The sequence below is a fragment of the Triturus cristatus genome, chromosome 3_2, assembly GCF_964204655.1.
Source record: "Triturus cristatus chromosome 3_2, aTriCri1.1, whole genome shotgun sequence".
Taxonomy (NCBI): domain Eukaryota; kingdom Metazoa; phylum Chordata; class Amphibia; order Caudata; family Salamandridae; genus Triturus; species Triturus cristatus.
This window is the reverse complement of record NC_140584.1, coordinates 796,191,186-796,215,313: the sequence shown is the minus strand read 5'-3', so window position 1 is coordinate 796,215,313 and position 24,128 is coordinate 796,191,186.

Below are 24,128 nucleotides of genomic sequence, written 5' to 3'. Positions count from 1 at the left end.
TTTGCCCACTACACCACCCCAGTTTAGACATGGCCATATGCAAATCAGTCTTGACCCTGTGCCTCATGGGAACAGTCCAGCCCGAACTGCCAAGCCATGTCTTCCCTGGACCGGAATCAAGCATCCTAGGACCGGTTTCTGGCTATCAGCCGTCATCAGCCAGGATAGCTTGACTCCAGTGGCGTAGTGAGCACGGGTCCCACGTCTGGGAATACCCATCCCACTTAGGGCGAAAAGCGTTACAACAAACAATTGATGGACGGAATGCTGACAATGCAAACATTCTCCCCCAGTCAAGAGATCTGGGTTAAATCCATCGTTCTTTTGCCCACTACACCACCCCAGTTTAGACATGGCCATATGCAAATCAGTCTTGACCCTGTGCCTCATGGGAACAGTCCAGCCCGAACTGCCAAGCCATGTCTTCCCTGGACCGGAATCAAGCATCCTAGGACCGGTTTCTGGCTATCAGCCGTCATCAGCCAGGATAGCTTGACTCCAGTGGCGTAGTGAGCACGGGTCCCTCGTCTGGGAATACCCATCCCACTTAGGGCGAAAAGCGTTACAACAAACAATTGATGGACAGAATGCTGACACTGCAAACATTCTCCCCCAGTCAAGAGATCTGGGTTAAATCCATCGTTCTTTTGCCCACTACACCACCCCAGTTTAGACATGACCATATGCAAATCAGTCTTGACCCTGTGCCTCATGGGAACAGTCCAGCCCGAACTGCCAAGCCATGTCTTCCCTGGACCGGAATCAAGCATCCTAGGACCGGTTTCTGGCTATCAGCCGTCATCAGCCAGGATAGCTTGACTCCAGTGGCGTAGTGAGCACGGGTCCCACGTCTGGGAATACCCATCCCACTTAGGGCGAAAAGCGTTACAACAAACAATTGATGGACGGAATGCTGACAATGCAAACATTCTCCCCTAGTCAAGAGATCTGGGTTAAATCCATCGTTCTTTTGCCCACTACACCACCCCAGTTCAGACATGGCCATATGCAAATCAGTCTTGACCCTGTGCCTTATGGGAACAGTCCAGCCCGAACTGCCAAGCCATGTCTTCCCTGGACCGGAATCAAGCATCCTAGGACCGGTTTCTGGCTATCAGCCGTCATCAGCCAGGATAGCTTGATTCCAGTGGCGTAGTGAGCACGGGTCCCACGTCTGGGAATACCCATCACACTTAGGGCGAAAAGCGTTACAACAAACAATTGATGGACGGAATGCTGACAATGCAAACATTCTCCCTCAGTCAAGAGATCTGGGTTAAATCCATCGTTCTTTTGCCCACTACACCACCCCAGTTTAGACATGGCCATATGCAAATCAGTCTTGACCCTGTGCCTCATGGGAACAGTCCAGCCCGAACTGCCAAGCCATGTCTTCCCTGGACCGGAATCAAGCATCCTAGGACCGGTTTCTGGCTATCAGCCGTCATCAGCCAGGATAGCTTGACTCCAGTGGCGTAGTGAGCACGGGTCCCACGTCTGGGAATACCCATCCCACTTAGGGCGAAAAGCGTTACAACAAACAATTGATGGACGGAATGCTGACAATGCATACATTCTCCCCCAGTCAAGAGATCTGGGTTAAATCCATCGTTCTTTTGCCCACTACACCACCCCAGTTTAGACATGGCCATATGCAAATCAGTCTTGACCCTGTGCCTCATGGGAACAGTCCAGCCCGAACTGCCAAGCCATGTCTTCCCTGGACCGGAATCAAGCATCCTAGGACCGGTTTCTGGCTATCAGCCGTCATCAGCCAGGATAGCTTGACTCCAGTGGCGTAGTGAGCACGGGTCCCACGTCTGGGAATACCCATCCCACTTAGGGCGAAAAGCGTTACAACAAACAATTGATGGACGGAATGCTGACAATGCAAACATTCTCCCCCAGTCAAGAGATCTGGGTTAAATCCATCGTTCTTTTGCCCACTACACCACCCCAGTTTAGACATGGCCATATGCAAACCAGTCTTGACCCTGTGCCTCATGGGAACAGTCCAGCCCGAACTGCCAAGCCATGTCTTCCCTGGACCGGAATCAAGCATCCTAGGACCGGTTTCTGGCTATCAGCCGTCATCAGCCAGGATAACTTGACTCCAGTGGCGTAGTGAGCACGGGTCCCACGTCTGGGAATACCCATCCCACTTAGGGCGAAAAGCGTTACAACAAACAATTGATGGATGGAATGCTGACAATGCAAACATTCTACCCCAGTCAAGAGATCTGGGTTAAATCCATCGTTCTTTTGCCCACTACACCACCCCAGTTTAGACATGGCCATATGCAAATCAGTCTTGACCCTGTGCCTCATGGGAACAGTCCAGCCCGAACTGCCAAGCCATGTCTTCCCTGGACCAGAATCAAGCATCCTAGGACTGGTTTCTGGCTATCAGCCGTCATCAGCCAGGATAGCTTGACTCCAGTGGCGTAGTGAGCACGGGTCCCACGTCTGGGAATACCCATTACACTTAGGACGAAAAGCGTTACAACGAACAATTGATGGACGGAATGCTGACAATGCAAACATTCTCTCCCAGTCAAGAGATCTGGGTTAAATCCATCGTTCTTTTGCCCACTACACCACCCCAGTTTAGACATGGCCATATGCAAATCAGTATTGACCCTGTGCCTCATGGGAACAGTCCAGCCCGAACTGCCAAGCCATGTCTTCCCTGGACCGGAATCAAGCATCCTAGGACCAGTTTCTGGCTATCAGCCGTCATCAGCCAGGATAGCTTGACTCCAGTGGCGTAGTGAGCACGGGTCCCACGTCTGGGAATACCCATCCCACTTAGGGCGAAAAGCGTTACAACAAACAATTGATGGACGGAATGCTGACAATGCAAACATTCTCCCCCAGTCAAGAGATCTGGGTTAAATCCATCGTTCTTTTGCCCACTACACCACCCCAGTTTAGACATGGCCATATGCAAATCAGTCTTGACCCTGTGCCTCATGGGAACAGTCCAGCCCGAACTGCCAAGCCATGTCTTCCCTGGACCGGAATCAATCATCCTAGGACCGGTTTCTGGCTATCAGCCGTCATCAGCCAGGATAGCTTGACTCCAGTGGCGTAGTGAGCACGGGTCCCACGTCTGGGAATACCCATCCCACTTAGGGCGAAAAGCGTTACAACAACAGAAGGTGAGCGCTCTCCTTACTGGAGTGCAGATAAAAAGGCCTGCACCGATAAGAGCTGCCACCAGCTGTTAACAGTGCCATTGCCTAGTTAAGGAGGTTGTTGCCAACCATGTTAAAAAAGTACCATTTTCAGTGGGCCACCATAACCTACCATAGTCTAGTACTCTTAATGAGATTGCAAAATCATGTAGAGCATTTGACAGAAGGATAGTGACGCTGGTATCCTTCACAACGAAGCCCACCACGTGACAGAATGAGGAAAAGAGAAGCAGGGTGTTTATATGGACACAGCTCAAGGCATTTTCGACCCTGGACTATGCAGGCCTCCTCCAGCTTTGTGAATTGCTTATTGTCCCTGAAAGCTCATGACTTCCATGCTGGCGCCATACATATCTAATGTTACATAAGCATTAACCTACATTACTCCAGTATCCTAATTGTACAGCATTCCTCTAAAATCTTAATGAGATTTTATTTCAATGAATCGATTCAACACTTTGTACTCAGATTCTATAATAGTAGAGTTTGTAATTTCAACGTACAGTAAGAATGTTGTCTTCAGCTAGGCACTCCTCTGCATTCAGAGCTAAAGATGGGGTTTAATGTACTGAAACAGGATGGCATGTGTGCTACACCAAAAAACACATTTGTATAAAACAATAAAAGGGAGGGATCCATGTATATCTGAGAAAGCAAGATCCATGAGGATTTTCAGACTAACCACTGACAATGCAAATACATTCCATTTAAATAGATTGCAGCATATTTCCTAGCATTTTTTGCATCAGATTTGCACCTCAAAAGGGGAGCAAACTGGTGCAAAATGTTTTTGGAGAATTTACTTTTCATTGAAAAATGTGTTTGTATGTGTGCCACACTGTACAGCACATATCCAAAGTCAGAAACGTTTTAAATGGTGACCATCCAGAGCAAAACTTATTTTAAACATCACGAAGACACCTGTGATAGTGCGCCAGCATTAGCTGAGAGCAGGACTATTTCATGGATGCGACCCTCCTGCACTTACATTGAACACTTGTTATTACACATAATTGTGGAGAGCTTAAACGGGTACCACATTGGAGATCTCTTCCAATTACCAGAACATGAGCAAAGGTCCTCCCCTAGCTTTTGAACGATCTGCAATGCCATAATAATGTCGGATTGTATGCTATATAAATATCAATAACAAGAAAAAACAACAACAAAGAAGTGGAGGATATCTGCAGAGTACAGGATCAGTGCACTACAGGGCAGATTTATTAAAATGTCACACAAAGCAGCACAGCAAGACGCCTTGCTTCGCTGTGCTGAATGACAGGGATAGGGCAGGAATCTGCCATGTTTTCAACATTATAGAGCGCATTCCTACCCTTGCTTGCGCTGGTGCACTTTGTGCTGCCTTGCGTCAATGCAGGCTGCGTTATAGGCAGGATTGCTTTTGTGCGGGAAGGGGCACCTTCCTGCACAAAACAATCCTCGGAGGCTTTTTCCTCTTTCTATTTGTGCTGGCATAGCATTTTGACGCATTCCCAGGTCTACCACTCACGGTAAATATGGAAATGCGCAAAAATCCATGGGTGAATTCGTGGAAACACGCACACTTCACCCAAGGAACGCCTCCCTGTGGCAGAGAAAACCCCTGGCAGCAACTTGCATTACTCCAGATTTACCAAGACGAGCAGAGCCACGCACGATGGCCTTGCTTTGCTTGGTAAAGCTCATACTAGGTATTGCATCGTCCTACCTCCCCTTGCGCAAGGGCGACCTTTGCAATGGCAAAACCTTTGATAAATATGTCCCTAATGTCTTAACGTGGTCTGCACTACTATAATCATAATCAGTGTAAAGTGATCAGACTCCCATGTAGACTGTGATGAGGGACCCCTGAATCTCCCATACCTCACAGATATGTATTGCCTCGGTTACATGGAGGCCCACTGAAGGCTTGGGGCCCTCTGAAGGGTTGGGGCCCCCACGCTCCGCAGAGGCCTGTGTTATGCCCCACAGATGATATGGGACTGCTCAAAAACCCAGCCCTCATGTGTGTAAATATTGGAAGATTTGAAAAAGCTTTTGGGTTGTGGTCTGAATTTTTATGCAGGACTGCCACCCTCACCGGGAGGCGCGGCAAGGAGCTCTCTGGCGGAGCTTTGATCTTTTTGGGATTCCTTGTAGTAACATCAATCACTGGCCATAGATGAAGGGCTAACGAACCACCCACAGTTGGCCGATGGGAACAGAAAATGACGAAAATAAAGGATCCAGAAAAGAAGTACTGGTTTCGTAAAGGGCTAAAAGAGAAACTTCAGAGGAGGTGCAGAAGTTTTAAAAATTGGCCCATAAATTTAAATTTAAATTATTGTACCTTTAAAAAAGTATTCATCGAATAGAAGAAGCTTTCAACACAGAATAAAAATTCGAATTAAACATTTAACTTGGATATAGTCTTATTTATTTGTTAAATCATATCAACCTTTTGTGATTACTATATGTGCAATGTAATGATTTTTTCCTTCATCTACTCAATAAAAATGTGTTGGTGGTGCCACAAAAAATACGAATCTCTACTTTTATCAGCATATCCCAACATAAGAAGACAAGCAACGATTAATGGTCCGAGGTGTTCTAATCAAAGCTATATGTGCTTGTTATCTGCCCTGCCTAACACTGCCAGTAAAGTACGTAGGCACCGACTGCCGGCTTCTGGTGGAACTCGCAGAGACATTTTGTTGAAACGGATCCCCTTGTTGACATTCCTCCCCCGTGCTCGTGAAATGGAGGTTTGTCAGATGTGGCTTGAACATGGGGAAACAATGACACCACCAAACAGAGTGACCTTGCGCACCATGCGGGCCAGTGAAATCCAATCGCAGCCATTTCCCGCCCCTGTCTTCGTATACAACCTTGTGGAATCTAAAAACACAGACGAGACTTGACACAACAGTGTCTCCATCCCAGCACGAGACCCACCCCTACCGATGGCCCACTAGATAGCCCAGTCAAAAAAACGGTCCTTTATTTATCCTGTGAGGAAAATATTCAGAAATGCTGAGCTAGAGTGATGTCATGATGAAGTCTTTGGTTCCAGCGCATTTGAACCAAATACCATTAATATGTTTGTCGTTTAATCTTCGTATAATTTATCTTAAATTTGTTTCTTAGAAAACAAAGGTGCTATTGTAATAAAACTGTTTGAACACTACTATTATTGACTACAAAAAGATGAAAAGTTGAGTAAGCCCTTGTAGGATTTTATCCTTTGACCTGAAGTTTACTTTGAGAGTTTTCTGTGGGCAGCCACTCATTGGGAAATCAATGGGCGTAAGGATGCTTCACTATTTGATTGGTCTTCTGGTTTCTAAGTGATAGCGCAGGGATATTTTTTTTCTTGAAGGTAAGAAGGCATCTGGCGCTGGCAGGACGTAATTATTTTTTAGGAATAGCAGTGAACATTTCTTTAGTACGTTTTGATCTCTTTGATGAAAAAAGTCTTCTTGCCGAAACATGCAATTTCCAATAGAGAAAGAACAGGTGTTATACTATTACACAAAACTTTAGTGGCAACATCTGGCTTCCCCTATATGGGACTCAGGGGTTGCACACGTCATGCCAGGCTGACACGTTCTGCTTCCTGCCCTACCTGTCTATCACATGCAGTGGACTGACATAGCCTGATGCCCCAAAATGGCCACTACCCTAGACTTTGCCTACATCAGACTCCTACAATCATGCGCATTTTGGATCAACTGAGAGGATACTATCACACTCTATTGAAATTCATGGAGTAGAATGATTCATGAGTGGGATTAAATAGTGTGCAGCTTTAAGTAAATAGTTACTATTATCCTAAAATGTAGAATCTGATTTCCAAGGCGAAAGAAATTGGATTATTATTTGGGGCGAGTGACTACCCACATCATGGAATAATCACAACCCTTGTCAGGGTGAACCCTCAAAGTCACTAAATTAAACCGAGCTCAATCTCCTGGAAGCTATGGCACATAGTCAGTCCTAACTTAGGGCATTGTGTAAAGTATTTATGCAGTGCCAAAACAGCAATAAAGTTAAAATGCAACACAATGAAAATCTAAAACTGAATTAAAACACAGAGTCAAATTTTAGAAACAAAATGACACCAAAATGACAAAAATACAATAAGGGGAACCAGACATATGATTTTTTAAGTGTTAAGTAAAAATAGCACCAAGAAGCAGAAAGTGGCAATGATAGTCAATGTTGGAGGTTGCCCTGGACCTGGGTGGTCTTTGCCGCTGACCGCAATGGAGCCCGGATCAGACATACCAACCAAATTCATCCTGGTCAAGGATTTCACCTTCTGACTTTAGTGATTGAAGTCCATCACATGAATATACTTCTAAAGGACCTCCAGGGCCTCAGAGGAGGCCCTTAGAGACTCATGGGGTATCAGATATAGGCCAAACAGCAGAATCCACTCCAGGTCCACTTGCCACTGATCATCTGGGGAGTTGCAGGCAAAGGCCTGGTGTAGCTTTTTATGTGTTGTTAAAAGACCCCTCACACCCCAACCTACTTGGTGTCATGCTTCATTATTGGAGTCCCAACCGGGTGGCCAAGTGCCCCCCGGTTGTGCTACGACACCTGATTACAGCGGAGCTGGTGTTGTGCAAATATGTGATGTGAGGTGAATTCCTAAAGTTAAAAATATCTCTGAGAATCCTTGCCTCAAATTTTAATATTGGCGGCTCAGGATATGGTTAAAAACAATATGTGTAGTGCAACTATTCAGGAATTATTACGGTTAGTTGACTATGTGTGGCGGTCTACATGTTTCAGCCCGTATAAAATGTGAAAGGGCTTTCATCAGGACCAGGTGAGTGATTAGGGAGTGGCAAAGGTGAAGGATGCCACGTGAAAACCTGTGCGTTACCTACCAGCCGGGACTACGGGGAACGATTCAGGTTTGCAGCGGGACACTCACCGAGACCAAATTGGGACTTTGGAAGAGAACCCCCCCCCGAGCCTCGATAATCTGCCAAATACCTATAATTATTGTTATTTTTCAAGTGTCAGTAAGTATGCTGACACTTACACCACACACCTTAGCGCATGTGTAGGTACCGCACAGGTTTTCACGTGGCATCTTTCACCTTTGCCATTCACTAATCACTCACCTGGTCCTGACGAAAGCCCTTTCATTTTTTATACGGGCTGAAACATGTAGACCACCACACATAGTCAACTAACGGTGATGATTCCTAAATAGTTGCACTACACATATTGTTTTTAACCATATCCTGAGTCGCCAATATTAAAATTTGAGGCAAGGATTCTCAGAGATATTTTTAACTTTAGGAATTCACCTCACATCACATATTTGCACAACACCAGCTCCGCTGTAATCAGGCGTCATAGCCCAAACGGGGGGCACTCGGCCACCCGGTCGGGACCCCAATGATGAAGCATGACACCAACGAGGTTGGTCTGTGAGGGGTCTTTTAACAACACCTAATTGGTCCATGTCCATACTACAAACAGTGATTGTAATACGTACACATAGTGGGTCCGTCCATATTGTTAAAGTCTAGTATCATTTTGGGGAACGGTACGAACCCCCTGTTCTATCCGTTGCTCTCCCCTTTATTTTTTCTAGTAGCTTTTTATGTCCCTGTAGCTTTAACAAGAAGTCAGCCTTATGACCCTTAGAGTCCACTTGTTTCCCCTGGGTACAACAGGAATAGCAGCTCTGGTCGTCTAGGCTTTTCTTAGGTCTCAAACAGCAGGTTCAGTCCTCTTCTGATCTTCCACAGGTGCAGAAGTGTTCTGAAGTGAGTGCCTGGAGATGCTGCATTCATGCCTGACACAAGCTAGTGTGGGGGAATGATTCCTGAGCATGCCCCAACCAATGGGGTCAAAATTCCCTGGGCCAGCCCAACCTACTTTGGAGATTTTCAAGATGGCAGAATTCTTTAGCCACACTAAACATGGGCCCTGAGGACTAGGTGTGTGTGTTGGGAGTATACGATGGTAACCTTAGTGCTGAGCAAGCTCTACCAATTGAATCCTGTTTGGGACAGTCACTGTACCCACAATAAACACAGAGACTGAAGATTTTTAGAACAATCGCTGAAATGTACATAGATGCATGAGCCTTGATTTTCTGTTAATAAAAAAAACTCTACCATTTGAGCTTGTGCTAACATTAGCTTGTGTTTACACTGTCCTCCATCTTGCCTCAGTGTCACAGGATATCTGGTGATCATTGTTGTTGATTCTGTTTCTAAACAAAACTCATCTACCTTTACTTGAATAAGCAGAACATTTTCTCAGAGAGATTTACTCGTTGCGCTGAATCAAGGACAGTTCTTACTGTCCCAGGCTACGTTAACAATGTATCAGCTCACTTGTACAGCTAAGACTGTGAATATGAGTGATTCTTAATGTACCCGTATGCTGAGAAAATCTTAGAATGTATTCAGTAGTAAAATGTTTCTTCTATGATGTTCCCTATTGGTCCAAACCATGGGAATCTTATCCCATCAAATGTATGAACCTCTTTCTCTAAAGTCATATATAAAAGTGTGGATTTTGCCAGTAAAAGATACCCCCTATTCCCTATCTTAAAAGGCAGAACTATGCTGGATTGCATTGAGAACTCTACGGAGGTCCTTGTGCTTATGATTTATATGCTTTGCTGCTATCTTGTTAATGGTACTTTTTTAGTAATTTGCCAATCAATTCTTATATAAAGCATTGAAAAGAGAATCTTTGTCTGTCATCTATTGAGAATGTTTTCCTAACTAAAGAGATGGTTCCAGCCATTCGGTATCGGAACTACACCGCTGTCTGTCCTAGATGTGGGCACGTCTTATGAGTTAGGATTTAGTATAGATTTTGTGCCGGCAGATGGAATGCTTGAATTAATTTCAGCCACTGGTAATTACTCGTCCGTATCCCAGTCCAGTGTTATTTTGCGCACCATGCCACCTAAGTTTGGACCCAGTTATATGCAAATTAGTGTTGAGCCTACTCCAATTAGCGCAAAACCAGTCTTGGATTGCTTGTCTTACAGTTCAGGAAGGACCAGGCCTGGCACTTCAGTCTGGACTGTTTCCGTAAGAGCATGGTCAAGGCTGATTTGCATATGTCTAGGTTCAAACTGAGGTGGCATGGTGTGCAAAATAATGTGATATAAAGCAAGGGTGCCTGAATTGGTGCTGGGCAGCCATAAAAGCAACAGAGCAGGGAGAGAGTCAACTAGTGCCATATCTTTGTAAATATGGCACAGTTCAACTCTCTCCCATTCAGCGCAGCGAAGCAACTTGCACTGCCTTGCTGCATTAAGCGAACTCTTAATACATCTGGGCCACATTACATAACCTAGCTGATGATCTGGATTAGAATAAAAACATCCCAGAGCAGTCCTTTTCAGAGGAATACATTCCTCCAGTCCAGGCCTTTGGGTGGAAAGTTGACTGAAGCTAAGTAGATCATTCGCCTAGGGTCGGAGTTCTCAGGTGGTTATTATGATCAAGCTGGTTCATTAATAATGATCTATAAGCATATGTTGCCATATTACTGTGTAGGCAATGTACGGATTTGGTAATGTATAAATGCAGGTTGGTTTGAAAATTGTATGCTATCCATTTCAAGCAGCGGCTTCACTATGTGGGTGCGGGGGGTGAGGACCGCACCGGGTGACACCCTCACATGGGGTGACACCAACAGGGCCGGTGTGCGCCTAGCAACCTAACCTTTCAGGAGGAGGAGGTGCCTGTGTGCAGCGCACACTGTCTCCTCTCCTTTCTTTTATTTGCTTCCCTGTGAAATGGATCCAAAAAAGAAAATCACTTTCGCCGGAAATCAATGTTGTATTTTTCTGACATTTAATTCCAAAGTGCAGCATCTGGAATTAAAGTTTAAAAATATGAAAAATAAAACTAAATAAAGTAAGACAGAGTGGTAGCAAACTGGCCAGATTGATTTTATTCACACCCAAACACATAAGCCCCACTTTTACAGAGTTTGCCAGTGAAGCGCTATTTTTGTTGTCTTGGCTTTGTTTTCCCTGGGCTTGGAACTAGTGCACCAATCCTGGAGGTACTGCAATGTGAGGATTGAAAAACAAAATTTGTACTGCTGCTCTGTATCTAGGGATGTTGTATTTTTTTTACCATACTGCTTGCGTTTTGTAAGGATATAAGCAATGGCTATTGAAATGGGTCCATTCAGGGCCCTGTTGTCATGTCCTTAACTTTTCGGGCAAAAGCACTCACTGATATCTGAACAGTGAGTGTAAAAGTGTTAAGGTAACCATGTTGTTCCTGCTTACATTTCACATGGTTTGCAAAATTTTGCATTCCCTATGATTGTTTGCTTTTTCCAGGATGCTGTCACTTTTTTTTGTAGGCCACATATTGCTCTTGCCCAGTGCGTAATTTAAATTGAGCCTCATCCAGGTGTTTATAGCTGCCAACAATTGGGTTGTAGTTGAAGGCAGTCTGAGTTTTTCTCAGTGGGGCAGTATGATGTTCAGTGGGGGAGAGGATGTGGCACTATGGCCAGAGCTGCTGAATTTGGAACTGGGGAACCAGATTCAGCCTTAATAACCAGTCCGCCAGACCACTCTCCTGAGAGAGCACTATCTCATGCTAGACCTTAGAAGGCTTCGCAAGACATTAGAAGCCCCGGTGTCATAGCACCAGCAGGTGGACCCTAGCATGACAAGTGTAGGTTAACCTTCAAGGCTTGTCCACCACTATTCATACTGAAGTTCACCTCCAGTCTTGCGATCAGGCCTATGAAGCAGTACACCCTAGAACAACAGTGACCCTGTCACTGAGATCACAGGGCCCTTGAGAAGTGCCAGCTCTAGGGCGGTGCAACCGGTGTGACCGCACCAGGTGCTGACTTTAGGTGGAGGCATCATTTTTGCAAGTATATTATGGTTTTAAAAGCATTTGCTGCCTCCTTCCTGGCCTCCAGTAATTTTCGGTATTATCGTATTTGGGGACATTCTGTAATTAGAAGCATATCCCACTTTGTGAATACATTTTACTGTCAATAACTCGTTATAACCTAAAATAATCATGTGTATCCATTGGTTGATAAAACTGTGCAGTGAAACCAAACAAATAAAAAAAATTGGGATGTTTGCGCATTCTGGCCATGCCTCTGGCTCTGCTCACTGATCCAATCCTTGGGTTATTCCCGCCCTCTGATTCTCCGCCCACCGTTCCCCTACTTTTTTTCCCCCACTTCGACCACTGATATATCGTGTTGCTGGATAGTGGGAGCACCACACTAGTACAAAGTACCATACCTATGATATTATAAATTCCAATAAACTGTTGACTAGCAGGTAGCCCACTGTACAACCTGATTAATGAGTCATTATCACACTGTTGTTAACAGGCACATTTTGTAAATATAGGACCTACATTTACAAACGTTACTAAGGATTCTGTATGGTCCCGTTATTTGCCAACTGTGTCCACTGGCGGACTCGGAGCGGAGGAGGTCCATGCGGTAAGTCGTGAGGGGGTGACACCATGAGTTACCTGCACCGGGTGACACCTACCCTAGTGACGCCACTAATTTCAAGATGAAAGGGCATATAAAGAAACTATTTTAACTTGATAGAGAAACAACTGTCTTCAACTTTAAACCAAACATAACATTTTTTACTATTAATGAAGGTTCTTGGTCCTCTTTAAGAGGTCCTGTTCACTTGAACACATTATTGGCACACCAGAACATCCATAGAGTGAGGGGCAATTAATTCCTGGTGTGGGTGTTCATTTCATAACCCAATGCATTCTGGGAGTAGTAGTCTGGCTTGTGTCATTGGACAGTGATGTGGTTCCCGGTATTACATGAAACCACCTGTTAACCTTGTAACTACCTGCAATTTAGAAACACATTTGAATACATGTACTTGAAACGTGCTAGATGCCTTACATCTGCATACATCTCACCATCAGCAAATGGTTGTAAAGGTTATTTAGTTCACAGTTCACAGTGTTGAAATAAACATGAAGCCATTTCAAACTAACCACTAAATCCAGAATAGGGCTTCAAGGCTGTACAACTGGTGGAGCTGCACCCGGCGTTGAAGGGGTTTGAGGGTGTGTGCTGTGTTTAATAATAACTTATGGGTTTGAAACAACCTGCTGCAGAGTTCTTCGTGTGTCCAGCAGTTTTCAGGCAAAAATAAAAATGTAAAAATAACTTTGGTTATTAATATTCCTGCTTGAAAGAGACAGAGTTTTGTCTAGCTTCAGTTTTGACTCCTCGTAAAGTAGTGCAGAGGGTTAATATGCCTACTGTAATGAATGTGCACCATGCAGATCACAGACCTGTATTTTATGCGGATAGCTCACTGGATTACTGCTATTGTCAAAGACATTCTTTTGTTACTTGCAGTTAATAAGTTACAATCCTAATATAGCACAGCGACCTATGAATTGTCATCAAAGAGCTCCATGCAAACTGCATGGTGTAGGTTAGAGTGGCAAGATTTTTCACCAGTCTTTCATTATCCATATTTTGCCAAAAAGGGTGTGTTTGGGCAGAGTGATTTTATTCACACCCAAACACATTAGCCCCACTTTTACAGAGTTTGCCAGTGAAGCGCTATTTTTGTTGTCTTGGCTTTGTTTTCCCTGGGCTTGGAACTAGTGCACCAATCCTGGAGGTACTGCAATGTGAGGATTGAAAAACAAAATTTGTACTGCTGCTCTGTATCTAGGGATGTTGTTTTTTTTTTACCATACTGCTTACGTTTTTTAAGGATATAAGCAACGGCTATTGAAATGGGTCCATTCAGGGCCCTGTTGTCATGTCCTTAACTTTTCAGGCAAAAGCACTCACTGATATCTGAACAGTGAGTGTTAAAGTGTTACGGTAACCATGTTGTTCCTGCTTACATTTCACATGGTTTGCAAAATTTTGCATTCCCTATGATTGTTTGCTTTTTCCAGGATGCTGTCACATTTTTTTGTAGGCCACATATTGCTCTTGCCCAGTGCGTATTTTAAATTGAGCTGCATCCAGGTGTTTATAGCCGGCAACAATTGGGTTGTAGTTGAAGGCAGTCTGAGTTTTTCTCAGTGGGGCAGTATGGTGTTCAGTGGGGGAGAGGATGTGGCACTATGGCCAGAGCTGCTGAATTTGGAACTGGGGAACCAGGTTCAGCCTTAAAAATCAGTCCGCCAGACCACTCTCCTGAGAGAGCACTATCTCATGCTAGACCTTAGAAGGCTTCGCAAGACATTAGAAGCCCCGGTGTCGTAGCACCAGCAGGTGGACCCTAGCATGACAAGTGTAGGTTAACCTTCAAGGCTTGTCCACCACTATTCATACTGAAGTTCACCTCCAGTCTTGCGATCAGGCCTATGAAGCAGTACACCCTAGAACAACAGTGACCCTGTCACTGAGATCACAGGGCCCTTGAGAAGTGCCAGCTCTAGGGCGGTGCAACCGGTGTGACCGCACCAGGTGCTGATTTTAGGTGGAGGCATCATTTTTGCAAGTATATTATGGTTTTAAAAGCATTTGCTGCCTCCTTCCTGGCCTCCAGTAATTTTTGGTATTATCGTATTTGGGGACATTCTGTAATTAGAAGCATATCCCACTTTGTGAATACATTTTACTGTCAATAACTCATTATAACCTAAAATAATCATGTGTATCCATTGGTTGATAAAACTGTGCAGTGAAACCAAACAAATACAAAAAATTGGGATGATTGCGCATTCTGACCACACCTCTGGCTCTGCTCAGTGGGCTCTGGCCCAGGGCCCCAGCCTTTCAGGGGGCCCCCTGACAGAGTCAGCTCTAGATCTGTTCTCCAGAGTTTTGCCCTAATGACCTTGAATATTTCTTAAACAAATTGTTTTAAATACTGTTTTCCTTTAATTTATTTTTATGTACCTGATGTCTGAGAGTCTAGTACAGCCATTTTGCAGAGAAATGTTGTTTATGTTTCATGCAATATACATAAAAGAATTTTCTTTAAGATCAAAACAAGGCCTAACATATAAGAAATGGGAGGGCGTCACAGAGATTATTTGCAGTAATATTGGTGAGCTGCTGCTGTGTTACAATATTGAAAACACACATAACTATCCCTGAGTATTAAATGTAAACACATTTAGGGCCTTATTTATGAGAAGTGATGCATCGCTGTGTGAAAACAGGGATGCGTCACTTCTTAGCGCGCCCTCCTTGCGACATGATGGATGCGAAATGTTTACTGTATGACGCATCATGTCGCAAGGAGTTACAGATACAGCAGTATTTCTGACGTATTTGTAGGCGCACAAGTGATGCATTGCTGGGGTGTGTCCGACAATAGACGCAGCTCCAGTAATGTGTCCTTTAGGCCCTGCATCAGTCTTACACCTGCTGTGAGGCAGGTGTAAGATATTGACACAATGGCGTCCTGGAAGTGGCGCACTGAGGTCTCATAGATTTCAATGCGCCACTTCTACGAGGCTTTTTGCGGGGCAACACCCACCCTGCATACATTATACCTGGCGCAGGTATAATGTGGTGCAGGGGTTTACAAAGTGACGCATCTGCCTAGATGCGTCACTTTGTAAACAGGGCGCAACATGGCACATTTTTTTACGCTGCCGGTGCGTCACAAAACATGACGCACCGGCGGCATAAAAGGCCCTTAGAATTTGAACGAGTGTTCCTTTGCACTGTCAGGGACCTAATGAAATGAAATAGTGTATATCACAGAGCACAGCTACTCAGACTAGAGTGTCCTGGCACGTGACAGTGGGAGGAAAACGTGTGTAAATGTTCTTCCTGAAAGAGAGTAGGTCTGTGGTTAGTCTCAGAGAGGCTATTCCACAATTTTGCGCCTAGAAAGCAGAGGGATCTGCCTCAAGTGCGGGCAGGGCATATTTTAGGTACGATGGCCAGGTTGGCATTGGAAGATCTTAGGGGTCTAGATGTTGTGTAGCGATTAACTCGCTTATTTAGGTAGCCGGCTTCTAAGCCGTGGAAAGCTTTAAAGAAGATGGTCATCGCTTTGAAGTCGATCCGTTCTTTTATGCGGAGCCAGAGTAGAGACTTAAGAATAAGTGTCATACTAGATCTGGGTTTAGATCTCACGATGGGTCTGGCCGCCGCGTTTTGTACTACTTTTAGGCGCTGGATAAGGGATTTGGGAAGACCTAAGTACAAGCTGTTGACATAGTCAAGCTTTGATGTCACCAGAGCCTGCACCGCGATCTTTCTGCTCTCAAGCGGTAACAGTGGCAGGATTGTTTTTAGCATCCAGAGTATGCCAAAGCAAGCGCCAGTTAGATTTTGGATTTGAAAGCGCATGGAGAGTGTTTTGTCTATGACAATTCCTAAGTTTTTGACTTTCTCCTTTTCCGCGGGCAGGGGCGGGAGATCTTTTGGCCACCAAGTGCTCCTGTCAGGTGTTTCTGGATTACCAAAGAAAACAACTTCAGTTTTGTCTGGATTGCACTTCAGCTGATAGAACTTAAGCCAGTTAAAAACCTTTGTGAGGCAAGACCTAATCATTGCCCCGTCAAAGTCGGTTCCTTTTTCACATGTAAAAATCAGCTGAGTGTCATCAGCATAGGAAACAATTTTGGTACCCTCTTCCTCTACCAGAAATGCAAGGGGTATATATAATTAAAAGGGTAGGACTGAGAATGGAGCCCTGAGGGACACCTACATTCATGGCCGGAACTGGGGATGAGAAAGGGGGGAGCCAGATGTCCTTAGATCTATTTGCCAAGAAGGATGACATCCATGTTCAGGCAGTCCCCCCAGGCCGATGTTAGCAAGTCTCTCCAGGAGCCTCTCATGTGGGACTGTATCGAAGGCAGCCGACAGATCGAGCAGTATCAATACGTCCTTGCCTCCCTGGTCCAGCTTACCCTTGAGAAATTCAGTCACTTCCAGCAGAGAAGATTCCGTACTGTAGTTAGCCCTAAAACCGGATTGGGACTCATGAAGGAGCTTCAATTTTCAATCTGTTTTTGGAGGGCCTTGTTTACATGCTTCTCTAATACTTTGGAGAGGGCAGGAAGAAGAGAGATTGGCCTGTAGTTGGCAGGGTCCTTCAGTTTGGCATGAGCCTTTTTTATCAGTGGAAGAATCTTAGCATTCTTCCATAATTTCAGCATGTTGTCTGAGAAGGGGGAAGCATTAAAGAGCTGGTTTACCATGGTGTTTATGGTGGGAGCTAAAAGGGTTCAGGATATTCGCTGGACATGGGACGGTAGGAGAGCCAGACTTAATGCTTTGGAGAAGGGTCAGTGACTCTTCAAGCTGAAACTCAGGGAAAGCTAGTAAAGATGGAGGATCCAAGAGGTGAAATTTGCTAATAGAACTAAGGTAGAAGGTCAGTTCTTCCTCTGGGATGTTAGTGAAGGCTTGTTGGATCACGGACATCTTTTTGTGGAAGATTTGAGCTATTTGCTTAGACCATTCTTCCTTGTATGGCCCTTCCTTTGTGCCGACTTTTGGGGCGGTAAAGGATTTGACTATGCTAAAGATTTCCTTACTCTTATTTTGGGCATTTTTTATCTTGGTTTGAAAGAAGTTTTTCTTGGCTGCCTTCACGAGAATGTAATTAGCTTTTAAGTTATCTTTATACACCTTCCTGTCCTCAGGTAGATAGGATTTACGCCATTTCCGTTCCATTTTTCTACAATTTCTTTTTCTGGATCTGAAGGAATCGTTAAATCATGGAGATGGTGGGGCCAAACTCTTTGAGGAGCGCGAAACAACCAGTACCACTGCATCAATGTTGGTTCGGAGCCATGAATCTATTGAGAGGGCGTCCGAATCGGGGCAGCCAGACAGCTCCGGTGAGGAATGACCGAGGGCGTCTGCGAACATCGGGATGGATATTTTATGGAACGTCCTGTAATTAGGGACCCTCTGCCCTGCGTTAGCCCAAGGGGCTGTGGCAGAGTTGGGAATGACGAATTTTAATAGGAGGTGGTCAGAACAGATAATGGGAAGAGGTAGGCTTACTGATATGTCAAAGTTGTGAAAGATTTGATCTAGGCTATGACCCTTCTCATGGGTGGCCGAAGAAATAGATGGAAACATGTTGCAGGCCTGCAGAGTCTCCAACAAGGAAATTGTTTGAGGATCTTTTCCATTGCCCATATGTATATTGAAATCTCCCAGAATAAGGCAGTTGTTGTATTTTAAGGCCAGGGAGGTGGTGGCTGTATTAAGCGTACTAATAACATTTCCAATGGCACTGGGAGGTCTGTAAATCAGAAAACCAGCTAAGCTATGATGGGGGGGGGATAAGGTACAGCGGAAGCCTAAGGACTCTGCACCCTCGATGTTTTCCATCAGGATGGGAGAGCAGTCTAGTTTTTGATTGTAAATTATGGTGACACCACCCCCTTCCCACTCGGCCGGTCCCTCATAAGAATTTTATAACCCGTAGGGATGGCCGAGGTGATAGTAGGGTTGGAGGCTTCAGACAGCCAGGTCTCAGTGAGAAATAAAAGAGCAGGCTGTTCATCTAAAAGTAGGCAATAAATGTGTGGTTCATGCTTTTGCATAGAGCGACAATTTAAAGGGTGGCCTTTAAGTCCTCTGTTTTCTTATTGTTTTTACACTTATTGTTGCGTGGGAGGATCTTGGGTGTGAGTTTCCTGGGCTGGAGGAGAGACAAGTTGCACTTATTGCATCAAAAGTCTACCTCCAAGCTCGGATCAGCCTCTGTACACTGACATAATGGTAGCCGCCTAAGGCTAAGCAGTTTTTCCCTATTGTAATATAGTGGAAGAAACTCACCAGAGGGGAATTGGGCAGCATGGCCGGCACTGGATGCCTCCGGAACGCCTCCAGGCGCAGACGGGCTTGCCTTTGGTGCGCCTTCGGCGCACCCGCCCGTTTGCATCGGGAATATATAGGCTAATACCAATGATGCAAACTGGATCGCTAATGCAGCTGAGGAAGTGGAAACTGAGTGGGCAGTAGTGTGGAGCCTGATAGTAGCCCCAGCCCTCCGCACAATCGGTGTATCAGCCGCGGCGGACCAGGACTGGAGGGAAAGCGAGATGTGAATCGAAGCAGCTAAGGAGGTGTAGGCAAGCAGAATCAAGTAAAGTGCAAGTGCGCGTAGGTAGGAGAAATTGTTAAAAAGCACAGAGTAATTAAGCCACACATATACAATTTAAAAAGTATTAAAAACATAGTAGCATGGCAGGAAACACTAAATCCTACCACTGTCAGCTGCACGCGTCTGTTGGCATCGGGAATATATAGGCTAATGCCTATGATGAAAACTGGATCACTAACACAGCTGAGGAAGCGGAAACTGCGCGGGAATCAGGGGCTCAAATTGGAACATAAATTCAAAGTTGTTCTTAACAGGGGCCCCCAAAATATGTTTGGCCCAGGGCCCCCAAAATCCTTAAGATGTCCCTGCCTACAGTTCCCCTACTTTTTTCCCCCCACTTCGACCACTGATATATCGTGTTGCTGGATAGTGGGAGCACCACACCAGTACAAAGTACCATATCTATGATATTATAAATTCCAATAAACTGTTGACTAGCAGGTAGCCCACTGTACAACCTGATTAATGAGTCGTTATCACACTGTTGTTAACAGGCACATTTTGTAAATATAGGACCTACATTTACAAGCGTTACTAAGGATTCTGTATGGTCCCGTTATTTGCCAACAGTGTCCACTGGCGGACTCGGAGCGGAGGAGGTCCATGTGGTAAGTCGTGAGGGGGTGACACCATGAGTTACCCGCACCGGGTGACACCTACCCTAGTGACGCCACTGATTTCAAGATGAAAGGGCATATAAAGAAACTATTTTAACTTGATAGAGAAACAACTGTCTTCAACTTTAAACCAAACATAACATGTTTTACTATTAATGAAGGTTCTTGGTCCTCTTTAAGAGGTCCTGTTCACTTGAACACATTATTGGCACACCAGAACATCCATAGAGTGAGGGGCAATTAATTCCTGGTGTGGGTTTTCATTTCATAACCCAATGCATTCTGGGAGTTGTAGTTTGGCTTGTGTCATTGGACAGTGATGTGGTACCCGGTATTACATGAAACCACCTGTTAACCTTGTAACTACCTGCAATTTAGAAACACATTTAAATACATGTACTTGAAACGTGCTAGATGCCTTACATCTGCATACATTTCACCATCAGCAAATGGTTGTAAAGGTTATTTAGTTCACAGTTCACAGTGTTGAAATAAACATGAAGCCATTTCAAACTAACCACTATATCCAGAATAGGGCTTCAAGGCTGTACAACTGGTGGAGCTGCACCCGGCGTTGAAGGGGTTTGAGGGTGTGTGCTGTGTTTAATAATAACTTATGGGTTTGAAACAACCTGCTGCAGAGTTCTTCGTGTCTCCAGCAGTTTTCAGGCAACAATAAAAATGTAAAAATAACTCTGGTTATTAATATTCCTGCTTGAAAGAGACAGAGTTTTGTCTAGCTGCAGTTTTGACTCCTCGTAAAGTAGTGCAGAGGGTTAATATGCCTACTGTAATGAATGTGCACCATGCAGATCACAGAACTGTATTTTATGCGGATAGCTCACTGGATTACTGCTATTGTCAAAGACATTCTTTTGTTACTTGCAGTTAATAAGTTACAATCCTAATAAAGCACAGCGACCTATGAATTGTCATCAAAGAGCTCCATGCAAACTGCATGGTGCAGGTTAGAGTGGCAAGTTTTTTCACCTGTCTTTCATTATCCATATTTTGCCAAAAAGGGTGTGTTTGGGTAGAATGACATTCTTATTAGTAAAGTAAACCCCACTCTCTGTGGTACGTTTTAAATCCTGAGTTTGTGCACTTTCAGACCAAACACTCTGGATGACATGTGATTCGTACACCTTATAATCCTCATTGTTTTATGTAACATTTCGCATGCACTGATTTTCACATGCATGATGAATTGTCTTTGTATAATGTGTGTGTGATGCAAAGCGCTCTGGCATTCTACACTGTTATGAGTAGCGCTGTAAAACAAATGAAATGTATGTGAGAGGGGGCTATGGAGATATGGGGGCACTGTTGGAGTATGGAAATGAGGGAATCCGTGAAGAAAGGGGTAACTGGAGGGGGCACCAAAAGATTGTTGCACCTGGCTTCAGCAGTCCTAATGCCAGCCCTGGTCCAGAATTATTGAATACATTTTTTTGCATTTAGTGGGGCATGTGCCATCCATCATTGAAGGATTTTTAAGCCTGCCATTGTGTACTCCATAAAGGGCATGACCTGTAAAATCAAAGTATTCGGCAAAGGGCACTTCGCACGATATGTTGGATGTGCATGCCCATGTAGACCCGTGTGTGAGGAAGGTGTAAGAATGCGATCGAAGTCATGGCATCTCTTCATTGGCTGGTAAAGAATGTAAATTTGCTAGAATTTGTTTGACCCACTAAGGGGCACATTAGCAAGGGCTTTATCTCTGCTTTTTTGGCTTTAAAAGTCAAAGAAGCGGAGATAAAAATATCGCCCTATCAACAACAGGGTGCTAACATGCAAAATCACATGTTAGCACCCTTTTTCACTACGCTTCCCTTTGCATCTCTAATGAGATGCAAAGTGGGCGTTCCAGAGCAAAATAATAGGAGAAATGTCGCTAAGCGACATTTCTCCTATTATCAAGCTTCACGCTAACCCTGTTAGAGACAAAAAAGCAGCGCTAACCACGGTTAGCGCTGCTTTTTTTCGTCTGCTAATTTTCAGATTTAGCCATGTAATCCAATGGGAGGTGGGTTACATGGCTAAATCCACCATGGGCTATCAACAAGGATATCCCTATCCTTGTAGTTTTATCACTGCATTACCAGCGATAACCTCCCAAAATGCCGCTATCGCTGGATTTTTTATCGCCTAGGCAGTTAGCGTTGTTAATAATGCGATAACCAGGCGATATTATCCAGCGATAGCGGGCGCTAAAAAAAATTAACGCTAAGCGCCCTTAGCGTTCATTTTCCCTGTTCCTTGTTAATATGCCCCCAAGCTCTCTAGGTGGCAGATTGCACCGTAAGTGTTTGAGATGATCTGATGTGATTGGTCAGAGTGCCTGCCAGGTCCCATTTTGTTTGTTGTGAAAGAGAGAGATCCATCTAGGGAGATAACCTTTCTATGGGGAGACGGCTCCATAGCTGGTGGTTGCTGACATGGTCGGATTGAGATTCAAATTAGGCCAAGGCACCCAAAGAAAAAGTGACCCACATTTATGGATAATGACCTTTCATGAAACGTTTCTTAGTATCAGGGGAGTCATTTTGAGAGAAATCTGTGATAAGGTTACTGAGAACCATGTTCACCTGAAAGGCTCTGATTCCATTGTTTATTCTGAGGCCAAATCATCAGGTGCTCTGCTCACCCCAGGGACCTGAGGCTCCTGTTCTCTCCCAGTTCCCACAGAGGACACTGAGGTGTGCAGGTGAGGATATCTGAGGCACCAGTTTACCTCCATTTCCTTGAAACAATTGTTCAATCTCATGTCCCTTATGTTCTTAATTGTCAAAGGCCTCTGCTCACCCTCAATTACCTCGGGCTAATGGTCACTCTCAGGTACACAAGCTTCCTGCTCATGACATAGGTCCCTGAGGTTCACGTCCACATTAGACACTGCAGACTCCTGATAACCCTAGGGTCACTGAAGTTCCTCCTCACTTCACTTTCAAGCCCCTGAAGTATCCGTTCACTCTTGAAGCAGTGGCTTTCTTTGTCACCTTCAGATCCTTTGTAGCTGCCACCCACCCTTATGTGACTGCCAAATTCACTGGGAAGTTGCAGCAATGCATCCACAGTCGTACACATCAGAGTTGTGCAAGGTTTCTTATTTTAGTTGTCACCCAGAAGCCTCTCTGCAAGTGATGTGTGTGGGCATTGCTACAGCTTGGTACTTGATGCCTTTTGTATTTTGGGGAGAGACTAGAGTTGGATCTAGAAACACAGGGATTCACTCAAATGCAACCTTTCAATTAATCGCCTAAGAATGATCTTCCACATCGCTCTCTATCACAGAAATACATAAACATTCCTTCTCTTCTCTCACTCCTTTCTCTATTCCCTCATTTCACCTCCACTATCACCAAGTGCAACTATCTGTCTGATTTTTTAGCTCTCTGTATTCCTGTCTATCCATCTATAATGCCAACTTTTCTTTTTCTTTCTCCCCTTCTGCCTTTCTTTCCCTCTGTCTCCGTGCTGTGGTACACGTCTGTTATTCTCCTTTTCACTTGTTTTGCCCCTCTCTGGTTCTTCCTCTTTCAATCTCTCATTATCTAATTATTTTCCTCTCTTTTGTGTCTCTCATTTTACCTATGTTCTTCACTCTGTCTCTATCATTTTCCTTGGCCGCTTCCTATCTTTGTCTCTCAGTCTGCAAATCCTCTCCCGCTCTCTCTCACTCCTGTGTGTCCTCTGTAGGCTTTACTTAATTCCTTGTTATTTCTCTCATAACATTATTCCTCCTCTCATTTGATATCTCTCTTTGAAGTTTGGTTTCATTTCTCAGTCACGCAAACCTTCCATTTTTGCACCAGTCATCTCTTTCCTGTTATTCCCACTCACTTCACTTCCCTTTGCCCCTTCAACCCCTTTGTATCCTGTACTATACGCCAAATGTTATATTCTGCTGTGTCCCTTTTATTGCATTGCTGCACAGAGTAACGGGAAGTGCTCCAGTGTTTGGGGGCAGCGCTTAAACAAAAGGAGAATCCTCTGGTGGAATTCTCTTTTTCATTCTGCACCCTTCTCGAAGGAAAATCCACTGGTGGATTGTGCTCTACGTTTTGTGCTACCTCATGGAATACCAACGACCTCTAAACTCAGCCCATAGACTGCGGGGGAGAGCTAGAATAGTGCATGTGATGTGGTTAACATCCTTTCTATTCATAGAACAGAAAACCTTTGACATTCTCTTCTGCCCTGATCTCCTCTCATCGTTTCTTTTGTCATTCACCTTCCTGT